An 11,147-nucleotide genomic window follows, 5' to 3' on the forward strand; every position below is an offset into this window, starting at 1 on the left:
GCAGGGGTGAGGTGTCACTTCAGGGATGACCACACACTGCAGGGGTGAGGTGTCACTGCAGGGATGACCACACACTGCAGGGGTGAGGTGTCACTGCGGGGATGACCACACAGTGCAGGGGTGAGGTGTCACTGCGGGGATGACCACACACTGCAGGGGTGAGGTGTCACTGCAGGGATGACCACACACTGCAGGGGTGAGGTGTCACTTCAGGGATGACCACACACTGCAGGGGTGAGGCATCACTGCAGGGATGACCACACAGTGCAGGGGTGAGGCGTCACTTCAGGGATGACCACACACTGCAGGGGTGAGGAGTCACTGCAGGGATGACCACACACTGCAGGGGTGAGGAGTCACTGCAGGGATGACCACACACTGCAGGGGTGAGGAGTCACTGCAGGGATGACCACACACTGCAGGTGTGAGGTGTCACTTCAGGGATGACCACACACTGCAGGGGTGAGATGTCACTGCAGGGATGACCACACACTGCAGGGGTGAGGTGTCACTGCAGGGATGACCACACACTGCAGGGGTGAGGTGTCACTGCAGGGATGACCACACACTGCAGGGGTGAGGTGTCACTTCAGGGATGACCACACACTGCAGGGGTGAGGTGTCACTGCGGGGATGACCACAATGCAGGGGTGAGGTGTCCCTGCAGGGATGACCAGGAAGCTGACTGAGCTCCTCAGGGCTCTCCCTGTCCTGAAAGTGCTTCCTTCTAGGTGAGCACTGCAGCTTTCAGGGAGCTGGAGGCCTGTGTGGGCAGCAGTAGAAACTGCTAGCCTTGTTATTCACAGCTGAAACTATCACACAGGGCATTCCAGAAGTGAACACCACCAAAGTGGGGCCTTTCACAGCATTCTGGGTAGGATGGCACAAAGCCCCATGACAATTTCGCCTGCGATCCATACCAAATGTCTGCTGTCAGTGCCTGTCTCTTAGGAGCCACCTGGATGATCCAGAGGATGGTCCTAAAGAAAAGGCTTGGCAAAATTGAGGTCTCCAAAGCCAGAGGAGCAGTGAGGAGGTGCAGGGGCCATAGACCATGGAGACTGATATATGCTGATGTTAGACTACCCAGACTCATCCCTGTGTCCAAGTCTGGATGTCACAGAGGCACCTGGCAAAGGTCCCAACAGTGTCCTTCAGGATTCAGCTGTCTCCCTACTTGCCCTCCACCTAACCCACTTCCTGTGGTTCTGGGAGTCAAGGACTTCATCACCTTTTTCGTTTTCTTGTCATATTGCAGGTACTGTGACTCGACCACTCTTCCTCCTGCAGGAGACACATCATTTGTCACAGAACAGGACTGCTGCACCAGGAAGACCCAGAGCATAACCAGGACGCTACAATGAAAACATGACTGGCCCTTCATGCTGAATGACAGGAAAAGCACCCAGCCTTCTCTTTGTTGCAGACTGGATTCCTCAGCATTCCTGTTATGAACAGGGCACTAGTAACCTTCACAGGATACTTAGTGTTTATAAGACATTTATAGAATTCATCTTGTATATAGGCCATTGGGCTAGGAGCCAGCATCAAGGCATCAAGTAGGAGAAAATACAGAAACATTCTAGGAAGGGACAGCCAGGGGCCAGTGGGATGGCTCAGTGATTGAGGACCAGAGTTCAGATCCCAGCACCCACATGGATGTTCACAGTCATCTGTAGATTCAGATCTAGGGGGTCCCATGACCTCCCCAGCTCCCAAGCAGCTACATGTGTGCGTCTTAGACACTTCTCACTCACCGTGAAACAACCTAAGCCACAAAACATCCCACACCTTCTTGGATGGGCCCATCCCTGGGGGAGTCTTGTGTGTTCTGGGCTTCAACTCTAGGAAGGCTTGGCCTTGTTTTATAGGATGTCTTATTACTTGTATCAGCAGAGAGAGAGAAAAAAGATCCAGTCCTGGAACCCTAGAGGACACTGCCATGATGTCACTGCTGTGCTGGAATAGGCTTAGACATCTCTCCATGATCCATCCGAGTCACCTAGAGCTCAGGGAATGATGGAAAAGTCCATGTGAGATCGCCCAGCGCTTGCAACCATGAGAAAGCTTGGAAAACACAGGGCACATGTGGTGTTTGATCCTGGGTCAGTTCAACCCTCTTGAGCCTGCAGCTAAGACAAACAGATACACTGGCCTGAGTGCACAGGCCAGATCTCAGAACCTGTTTGCCAACCATGGAACACTCTGGATTCCTCCTCTCAGCTGGACCTTGATCTGCTACACCTCATCCACCCAAGCTTCTCAAGAAATGAAGCTACCAGGTTAATACAACCACAAACTGAAGGCAGCAAGAGCCTTCACCCGCCCAGTGGCAATGAGGTCAGTCCATAGGTCTCCTGTCCCTGCACCCTCAGTACCTGTGAGAGCCATGGCCACCTATTCCCTTCCGAGGTGAGGACAATTATACCCACAACCTTGCTTTCAACAAATCCTGCCTTGGCCACTGGTGGGACCCTCATGAGATGCAGCAATCTGATGCAGGCCTCCTCAGACACTTTGGCTTCCTTTCTGGCTGCTGGAGCTTGGGCCCTCTGGTCTGGCCTAATGTAGGATCAGCAACATCCAACTCTGTCGGGCCTCAGCCATCCCACATTGGGGGCCCTGCTTCACTCCTAGGTGCATTCTTTTCCCACATCTCTCCAGTCTCTCCCTCATCCCTAATTCCCCTCGCCTCTCAGGCCCAGCCCTTCAGTCTCTGATGGAGACTGTCCTGGAAGGACAGGAGCCCCTACCCTGAGATACTCTCCCACCCCTTGCTGCTGGGCTCTGACAACTCTGCCCTTGGGCTGACTCATCTCTACAGGCACAGCCTGCTGCTCCCCTGCCCCTGCAACCCACTTCCTAGCTCTGCTTCACACAAACACTCTAAGATCTCTACACTGGATTCCTGTTCTATTTTGCTCCCCCTCTCTCCTCCAGAAGTTCTGTTGCTCTCTCTCACCACAGCAGGACCCACCAAGACACTGCTCCTGACCCCAGCAGCCACCAGCAGCCCAGGTCATGGGGCTACTAACAGCTTTGGCCCAGGACTCAGGGCTCCTTCCTTCTTCAGTATCGAGACCAGGCTGAGACCATCGGGCCTGCTGCTGGGTCCTTGAAACCCTCAGTCTCACACCCTCTGGGCACTCTGAGCCCTAGTCCTTATGGCTAACAAGTAGCTGCCCAGTCAAGCAACATGGGCCTCACTGGCTTCCTGGTGTGCCATGATGCTTTCCCTGCATGGCCGGTGATGACTGCATGCTAGGATTATGTCTGGAACTAGACCTGCAGGTAACACCTGATGGGTTGACCAGGCTGTCCTCCTACTCCTGTTCTCAGGAGATTCTCCTGACTAAGCCTCCCAAGTGCTGGGATGAGAAGTATGTGCCACCATGCCAGCTAGGGGTCTTCAGGTGTGATGAAAGACTGGGATCTGTGGTCCTGGTTACTTCCAACAGTGGGGACACCAGTGTTCTGAACATTCTGTCATCTAGGACTTATATTCCATGTACTTCACACGAACACTGGGAGACTTCTGCACTGGTTACCTGTTCTCTTTGAAACCTGTCTTCAGGTATCTGACAGTGGGAGTCTCCATGAAGTTTTTGTCACCCTGAGGATGTGGCTATATTAATAAGCTCAGGCAGCATGCAAACACAGCAGAGGTTACAAACAAGACTACCAGGCTGGGGCCACTAAGTGATAGAGTGCTCCTTTGGCATGGTGAGGGCCCAAGTTCTCTTGCAACCAACATCTGCTGGGGATGTAGCTCAGTGATTAGGCACTTGCCTAGCGTATGTGAGGTCCTGGGCTCCATCCCTAGGACTAAACCCTCATCCCCTACCCTGAACTCACCAGGTCCAGGCATCACTGTCAATCCTGAGGGCTTGAGTTTGATCCTTAGGCCCTCTCTGATACAAAAAGAGAAAAAACTCCCTTGATTTGTGTTTGACCCCCACATGTGTCATGCCCGCCCCACTTCAAGTGTATAATTAAGGAAAGCATGAGTAAGTGGTTGAGAGGCACTCACTGCCCTTGCAGGAGACCCCAGTTTGCTTCTCAGCACAAACTGCATGTGACTCAGCAGGTCTCAGGGTAGAACTGGATATGTGACCCTGTGCTAAAGCACTGTCCTGAGTGGGGACTGCAGCTTCTGAAGAGGAATGCAGGCCTGGCCTCCAGACCTCCACCTTCCAGGCCTGTCTTGAGAGCCTGATGCCCTGGCCAAAGAGACTCCATCTCTCCAGAGGAGCACTGCACTCAAATGACACCTCAGTGATGAAAACTATCAGTCCCCAAAGGCATGCCACTGAGCAGAGATAGCCTCAGTCATGCACCTCTGCCCATCCCCAGTTCCTCGTGTCAATAACTCAACCTTTCATGAAGTAGATGGCAATGCTTGAGGTAGGATGATCAGTAGTTTACTGGCCAGTCTGGGCTCTATGAGATACTCTCCCTGAAATCAGAGCCAGCAGGAAATTCAGCTTGAAAGCTCTTTGTAGCCAAGCTCAACGACCTGGTTCAGAGCCTGGGACCCCACACGGTAGGATAAAGTGACTCCCATGGCTTTTCCTCCACCTTCAACACTCATGCTTTGGCATGCACACCCCTACAAGGAGATCAATATACATGGGATAAAAAATTAAACAGAAACATTAATGAAGACAATGCAGACACTTTTTAAAGGATCCCGGGAGCCCTCACTTTGTACTGTCCTTTCCTTTGCCTTGGGAACAGCACCTGCACCAGAGACTGGAGACTTCCTGCAAAAGAGAGAGGAGAGATGCACTGTTCATTCAGCCGGGGAGCTGTGCAAAGACCACAGCCACCCGCCTTTTCCTGACAGTGGGAGCTGGGCCCAAGTGTGGGCTGCTCCTACTAGAGGAACCACAGGAAGAGGACCACCTTCCTCAAACCTTCCTGGAAGTCAGAGCACTGGCTATGCACTTCCCTCAATCCTCAGATGACACAATTTCAGCAATGGCTCAGAGCATCTTAGGACAGAGAGGGACCAGAGCTTCCCCCCAAAGCAAGATCCCTGTCTTATCTGACTGGTATGAGGGCTTAGGGATGGGACAGAGGATGTGACAAGGTTACATGTAGCACAGGGCTAGGTTAATAAGGCAATCAAAGAGGAAAGAAACCTGGAAGATTCCTCATGTGTTCTTTTTGCTCTATTCGTAGGGATGAGGGGCAGTGTGGGGTAGAGGACTAGGACACAGCATAGCCTTCTCTGCTCATGGTGAGCTTTCTAGGCTGCCTGGTCACTGTGACCAGCATCTTTTCAACTGTGCCATTCTACTACCAAGGCTGACACAACTGATGCACCATGTAGCAATAGGACTTTACTGACTTAGGGACATTTGGAATCTCACAATGATCATGTGTCACAGAAGAGTTTTTTTTTTTTTTTAAAGAAAAGGATTTAAAAAAAAACTATTTATTTTGTCCATATGAGTGAGTACACTTTCCCTGTTTTCAGACACAACAGTAGAGGGTAGAAGATGAGATTAGAAATGGTTATAAGACACAGTGTGGTTGCTGGGAATTGAACTCAGATCCTCTGGAAGAGCCGTCAGTGGTCTTAACCACTGAGCCATCTCTCCAGCCCCAGTATATTGTATTTTCAATATTGTTTGTTTTATTTCTTTTCTCACGTATGTCTGTATGGCGTTTCTGTGAGTACAGGTGCTCATGTGCTTGTGTAAAGGTCAGGGACAACCTGAGCACAGGTCCTCACCTTCTACCTCTCGTCCATGGCTGTGTATGCTAGGCTAGCCCTTCCCCCTAATCCTAGAGACTGTCCACTTTAGGCTCCTGTCTCCCTGTGGGAAGGGCTGGATGACAGACTCTACTGCATCCAGGTTCATGTGGCTTCTAGGGACCTAAACTGTTGTTGGGCTCGTTCAGATGAAAATAAACAACATTTCACAGCCCTGGCTGGGCCAGGCAGTGCACGGGTCTTTGCTGCTCTTGCAGAAGACTTGAGTTCAGTCTCCAGCACCCGGGTCAGGTGGCTCACAACCACCTGAGACTCCAGGTCCAGAGACTTCCAAGCTCTTCTGGGTAAAGCTACATGGCAAAAGCAGGGCTGGGAGCTGGAGGCTTCTAGTGTTGGCTTCTCCCTGCAGTAGGGGGCAAATCATGGGCATGTGAGGTAACATGGAACCTTGTAATTCTACAAAGTCCAGAAGCTCCTGATGTCCCTCATGGTGCCCCAGAGCCTGCTCACCAAACATGGAGGCTTCAGTAACATGGCCTTGTCCTGACCTGTGTGCACTCTGCATCCTCACTCTCTACCCCCTGCTTTTCGGCGTTGGAAGTCTCAGGTGTAGGAAGCGCCTACCATAGGCCTCTTCTCTCAGCATTTCAGCATTTTACATTTTATGTAGTTTGTGGTCTTCCTGTGCCATGATATGCACATGGAGAGCAGAGGACACAATGTGGACTCAGTTCTCTGCTTTCATCCATGATCAAACTGAGGCCATGAGGCTGGGTGGCAGAGCCTTTACCTGCTGATCTGTACCCACTTGACCTTCACCACGCATCCTTTGCTGTACACAGATATATCAGCCTGTGACTCTCATCCTCCAGTCTCTTATGAAGCAAACCTCATAGGTGTGGAGCTCTCACAGTTAGCCAGGGCTAAAGGGGAAGGCAGCAAGCCCTTTAGGAACTCTAGAAAAATGTCTATACTGGGACTAAACTCGTGCTGCCATGTAGGGCTACATTTTTCCTTTAAAACAGAAGGATGTGTGGTGGTTGTGGCACAGGCCTTTGATCCTAACACTTGGGAGGCAGAGGCAGACAGAACTCTGTGAATTCTAGGCCAGCTCCCTCTACAGAGCTAGTTCCAGGTCAGCTACACAAAAGAAACCCTGTTTCCAAGAGTAAAACAAAGAAAGATAAAGAAAGAAAGAAAGAAAGAAAGAAAGAAAGAAAGAAAGAATTTATATTTTGTATACAATGAGATGCCTGCCTGTCTATGCCTGAAACATCATGTTAACTATAACTCTTGTCACATCTGCATTAATTCAAATACTGAAGGCCAAATGGTTAAATCTTAATGACAATACAATGGGGGGGGGTGCTGAAGAGATGGGTGGTTTAGTGGCTAAGAGCAGAAGACCAGGATTCAGTTCCCAGTGCCCACATGGTGGCTCCTATTAGCCTGTAATTGCAGTTCAATGGAATCGTTCTGGACTTCATGGGCACCAGACATACCACATGGTGCACAAGCATTTATTAGGTGAAACACTCAGGCCCATAAAAATAAGTAAATAAAATATATGGTTAACAGACACTGTGATTCAGGAAGTTCTTAGTGACTTTGGTTTTCATTTCTCTCTCCTGGAGACCTGTCTTCCTCATGCTCAGCCTCCCTGGCTTCTAGGACATTTCTTAGCTCTGTGGAGCATGAAGTACTCAACACCATAAGCCAAGCATTGCAAAGCCATCTGCACCTTCATTGCTACACCTTCACCATGGCTGTGTCTAAAGGGAGAGACTTGGATCCCACAGATGTAAGGCCAAACCTGTTGGGCTATGTGAGCCCAGCCACCCAATAGTCAGATCTACTCCTGTCCTTGGCTATGGCATGAGGCTCTTAAGACAAATTAATCTGAAGGATCTCAACAGCTATGTTGTTAGACCTCTCATTGCTCTGCCCGACCTACAAGCTCCTTTACTGGCTCAAATTCACACCGGAACTCCTCTCCTGCCTCAGCCACCATCAGCTCTTCTATTCCTCTCCACCTGTGCTCTGAATAATCCACACTAAGGTGGACGTTAACCTCTCCATGGACCTCCAGACGTATGCTTGTGATTACTCTTCATTGGCTGTTTTGTATGGGTAGGTGGGTTCTTCTAGTCTCATGCAGAACACTGCTCACACATTTTGGATCTTACGACACCCTCTTGATTGAGAATTCTGACTAATGACTGACTGGGCCTTCCATGCCTGAAGTCACCCTCTGTCTCCCAGTCCAAGATGAGAATCCCCACCCTAACCCCATGGTGTCCAGTTTCATCTCAGAAGCTAGGCCCTGCACTAGCCAATATCATTTGGATCTTCGTCTCTAATTCTCTGTTAAATCGTTCCTCTCTTCTTTAAAACAAATTCATTTTGTTGTTTATTTTTTGAGACAGGGTTTCTCTGTTCGGCCCTGGCTATTCTGACAGGCTCTCTGTAGATCAGACTTGTCAGGAAACCATATATCTGCCTGCCTCGGCCTCTTAAGCACTGGGATTACTGGATTGTGCCAGCATGTTTAATTAAAAATTAATTAGTGGCAGTGCATGTTGGCACATGCCTTTAATTCCATGGGTTGGGAGGTAGAGGCATTGTGAGTTCCAGGACAGCCAGGGCTATAAATTAACACCTTGTCTCAAAGAAAACAAGCCAAAAATGAAACAAAAATGTTGCAATATGGTCTTAGGTATGTAACTGAGTCTGTTCTTGAACTCTGAATCCTCCCACTTTCACTCAGGTGCTAATCAGCAGGCTTCTGTCTTGACTTTCACTGAGCACTCAGGGCTGCCAGGACTGTTACCTCTCCCAGTGTAACTCCTGACTCTCTCATCAGCATCATCACAAAACTCCTGCTAAGAATTAAGGAAACCTGAATTCTAAGGAACAGTCGGAGCTCCAGTATTTCCAAAGCTCACTCTAATACAGATGGATCCTATGCTGCAGTAAAATGGTCACAGCTGGAGGTCTTAATTCCAGGACTTGGGACAGAGGGGTTGGAGGATCTTGAATTCAAGGTTATTTTTATGTTACAGTGTTGCTCAAAGCGAGTTGGGCTGCTACAAGATGCCCTGTCTCAAAACTATACCAAACACACCTAAAATGAAACAGAGGAGTTTGAGTGGGCACAGATGGGAAAGCTCGGCACTTTATGGCTAAGCCACCTGCTGCCAGCACCAAAGTCCATGCACAGCCCCAATTCTGAGCTGTGTCTGGGACCCCACTTAGGAGCATGCACCAAAGTAGCTCAGATCCAGGGCTTTTGGTCTAAGAGGAATTCAGGCAGTCACACTTTGGATGCCAGTTCTCCAGCTCAACTGCCTGTCAGCCCAGGATCTGGTCTTAGTCATGGCTTGGCATCCCTAAATTCCTCCCAGCTGTGCTCTGAACTCACCCTGTGCCCGGTTCTGATGAATCTGCCATTCTCCATGGGAGTAGCCTCAAGAAGTCCCTCACATCTGAAGCACCACTCTGAGTGCACTAAATACTGCAGGGGAGGGGCGTGGCCAGCAGGGCATCCACCCCTTTCAGCTGTAGAACATTTAGCTCTAGAGTGAGCACTGCTGTGCATTGTGGAACTTAAGCAGTATCCCAGCCTTGGCCTGGGAAGAGCCGTTGACACCCACACTTTATGGGGTGACATTGTCTCCTGAGAATAGATTCAGGTCAGGAGGAGCAACTGATGTTCACGAGAGACAAACTTTCTTCACCACCTGCCCATGCTGGCCCTAGGATCTGGGCTTTTTGGGTGACATGAGTGCTGAGCTCCCTAGGTAGATGGGTTTTCAGGGGTAAGGTGGTTATTGTCACCAAAGGTATCCACAAGGATAAGTCATACTGTACTAATTCCCATATTAGATCCCTGCTCACGGGTCACAGAGGCCGTGCGGGGTCCTAAATGTGGACCCAGGTTCCTGCGCACTTTTGAGGAGACTGGTCAGGGCGCAGGCTTCAGGACATTTTGTTTGAATTATTTTGGGGGATTTTATTTTTACTGTTGGGGGCAAACCAAGGGCTGCCATGTGCTGGTAAAAGGCTTTGCCACAGCTGTAGATCATCCCTAATTATAAACTCCTAAATTCTCCCAATCCTGGAACTTTCTAGGTCCCTCACATGATGCAACCTTTGGGGGATTCCTCACATAGAATCATGGGGTGGATTGCATCCTAAAGAGAGACAGTGGGAAATGTTCCCCAGTGTCTGCCTGTGGCTGTGGTGATGAGAGTGGATGTAGTGACCAGTGGATGGCAGGGCCCATGTGAAACCCTTTTGGTTTCCACTTGAGTGGAATCTTCACCATGCCTTTTTTTTTTTCTTGAAACACAGGTTGGCCTGGAACTTACAGTCTTCCATCACTCTGACTCAGTTTCCCATGACTGGGATCACAGGCTTAAATTACTATGCCCATCTTTCTTTTCTTGTATTTATAAATCTTCTAAAAGCCAGAAGGATCTAGAATTTAAAATTTTGCGGTCCAAGGCATTTCCAACAGGGGATTCTTGACCTAGGAGTGTCCAGACCAGTGTTTATTGTGTGGGTACTTCATTCCCATAACAGCTTATGTTTGACAAAGAGTTCCAAGGTGTGATGTCACTGGGCATCAGGCGGTGTCCCAAAAAGCAGCACCGACTGAGGTTGTAATTTAGGCTGGAGAAACTTACTAGGACCCTGGTAATCCTAGCACCCTGGGGCCTCACATGTCCTTAGTCTGATCTAGTGATGAATCAACTGCTCTTGAGGGTGGATTGGAATTCTAGTCACTGTGAGGCAGGAGCATTAGTATCCTACAGCCACTCTGGGCTCCATAGGAAGACCCTCTTTCAATAGTAAAAGGGGTCACCTGCGAGTTCTTACTGTCTTCCCTGAGGCCTTCCTGCTGGAGTTAGAATAGCTGTCTCACCAAGTTGAAGTAGAGGGCAGAATGTTGGTGCATTGTATAATGAGGACTAGTGACAGATAGTCTATGGAAATTCTAGAAAGATCTACAGGTATGTATGTCCTGTGCATGGGAATTGCTGGCTTCCCTGTGTCCTTTGCCTTTAATTTGCAGTCCATGGGGCACCTGGGAATGTCCCCAAACCAGGCTGCACACAGGGCTTGTCCCATGATTCTCACTTGCACCCAGTGCCTGCCTGATTGTCATAAGTCTGAAAGAGCCACTGTATGCTCTCCTGACACCTGCAGAGAGCACTATATGAGACCCTACCATCCCCACACTGCCCATCAGGGTCTACAATGTCCCTATATGGCACTGAGATGGTCTAAGCTGCTTCCCGCCTATATGCTGCATCAGAATCTGACCATTCCTAATTTCCTCCTCTCACACCCACACTAGAAGCCCTGTACCCACACTAGCCCCAGCTGGCCTGTTGCCTACTGACATCTCATGGACTCTGCC

This window comes from Rattus norvegicus, chromosome 19 (assembly GCF_021556685.1).
Source record: "Rattus norvegicus strain SHRSP/BbbUtx chromosome 19, alternate assembly SHRSP_T2T, whole genome shotgun sequence".
Taxonomy (NCBI): Eukaryota; Metazoa; Chordata; class Mammalia; order Rodentia; family Muridae; genus Rattus; species Rattus norvegicus.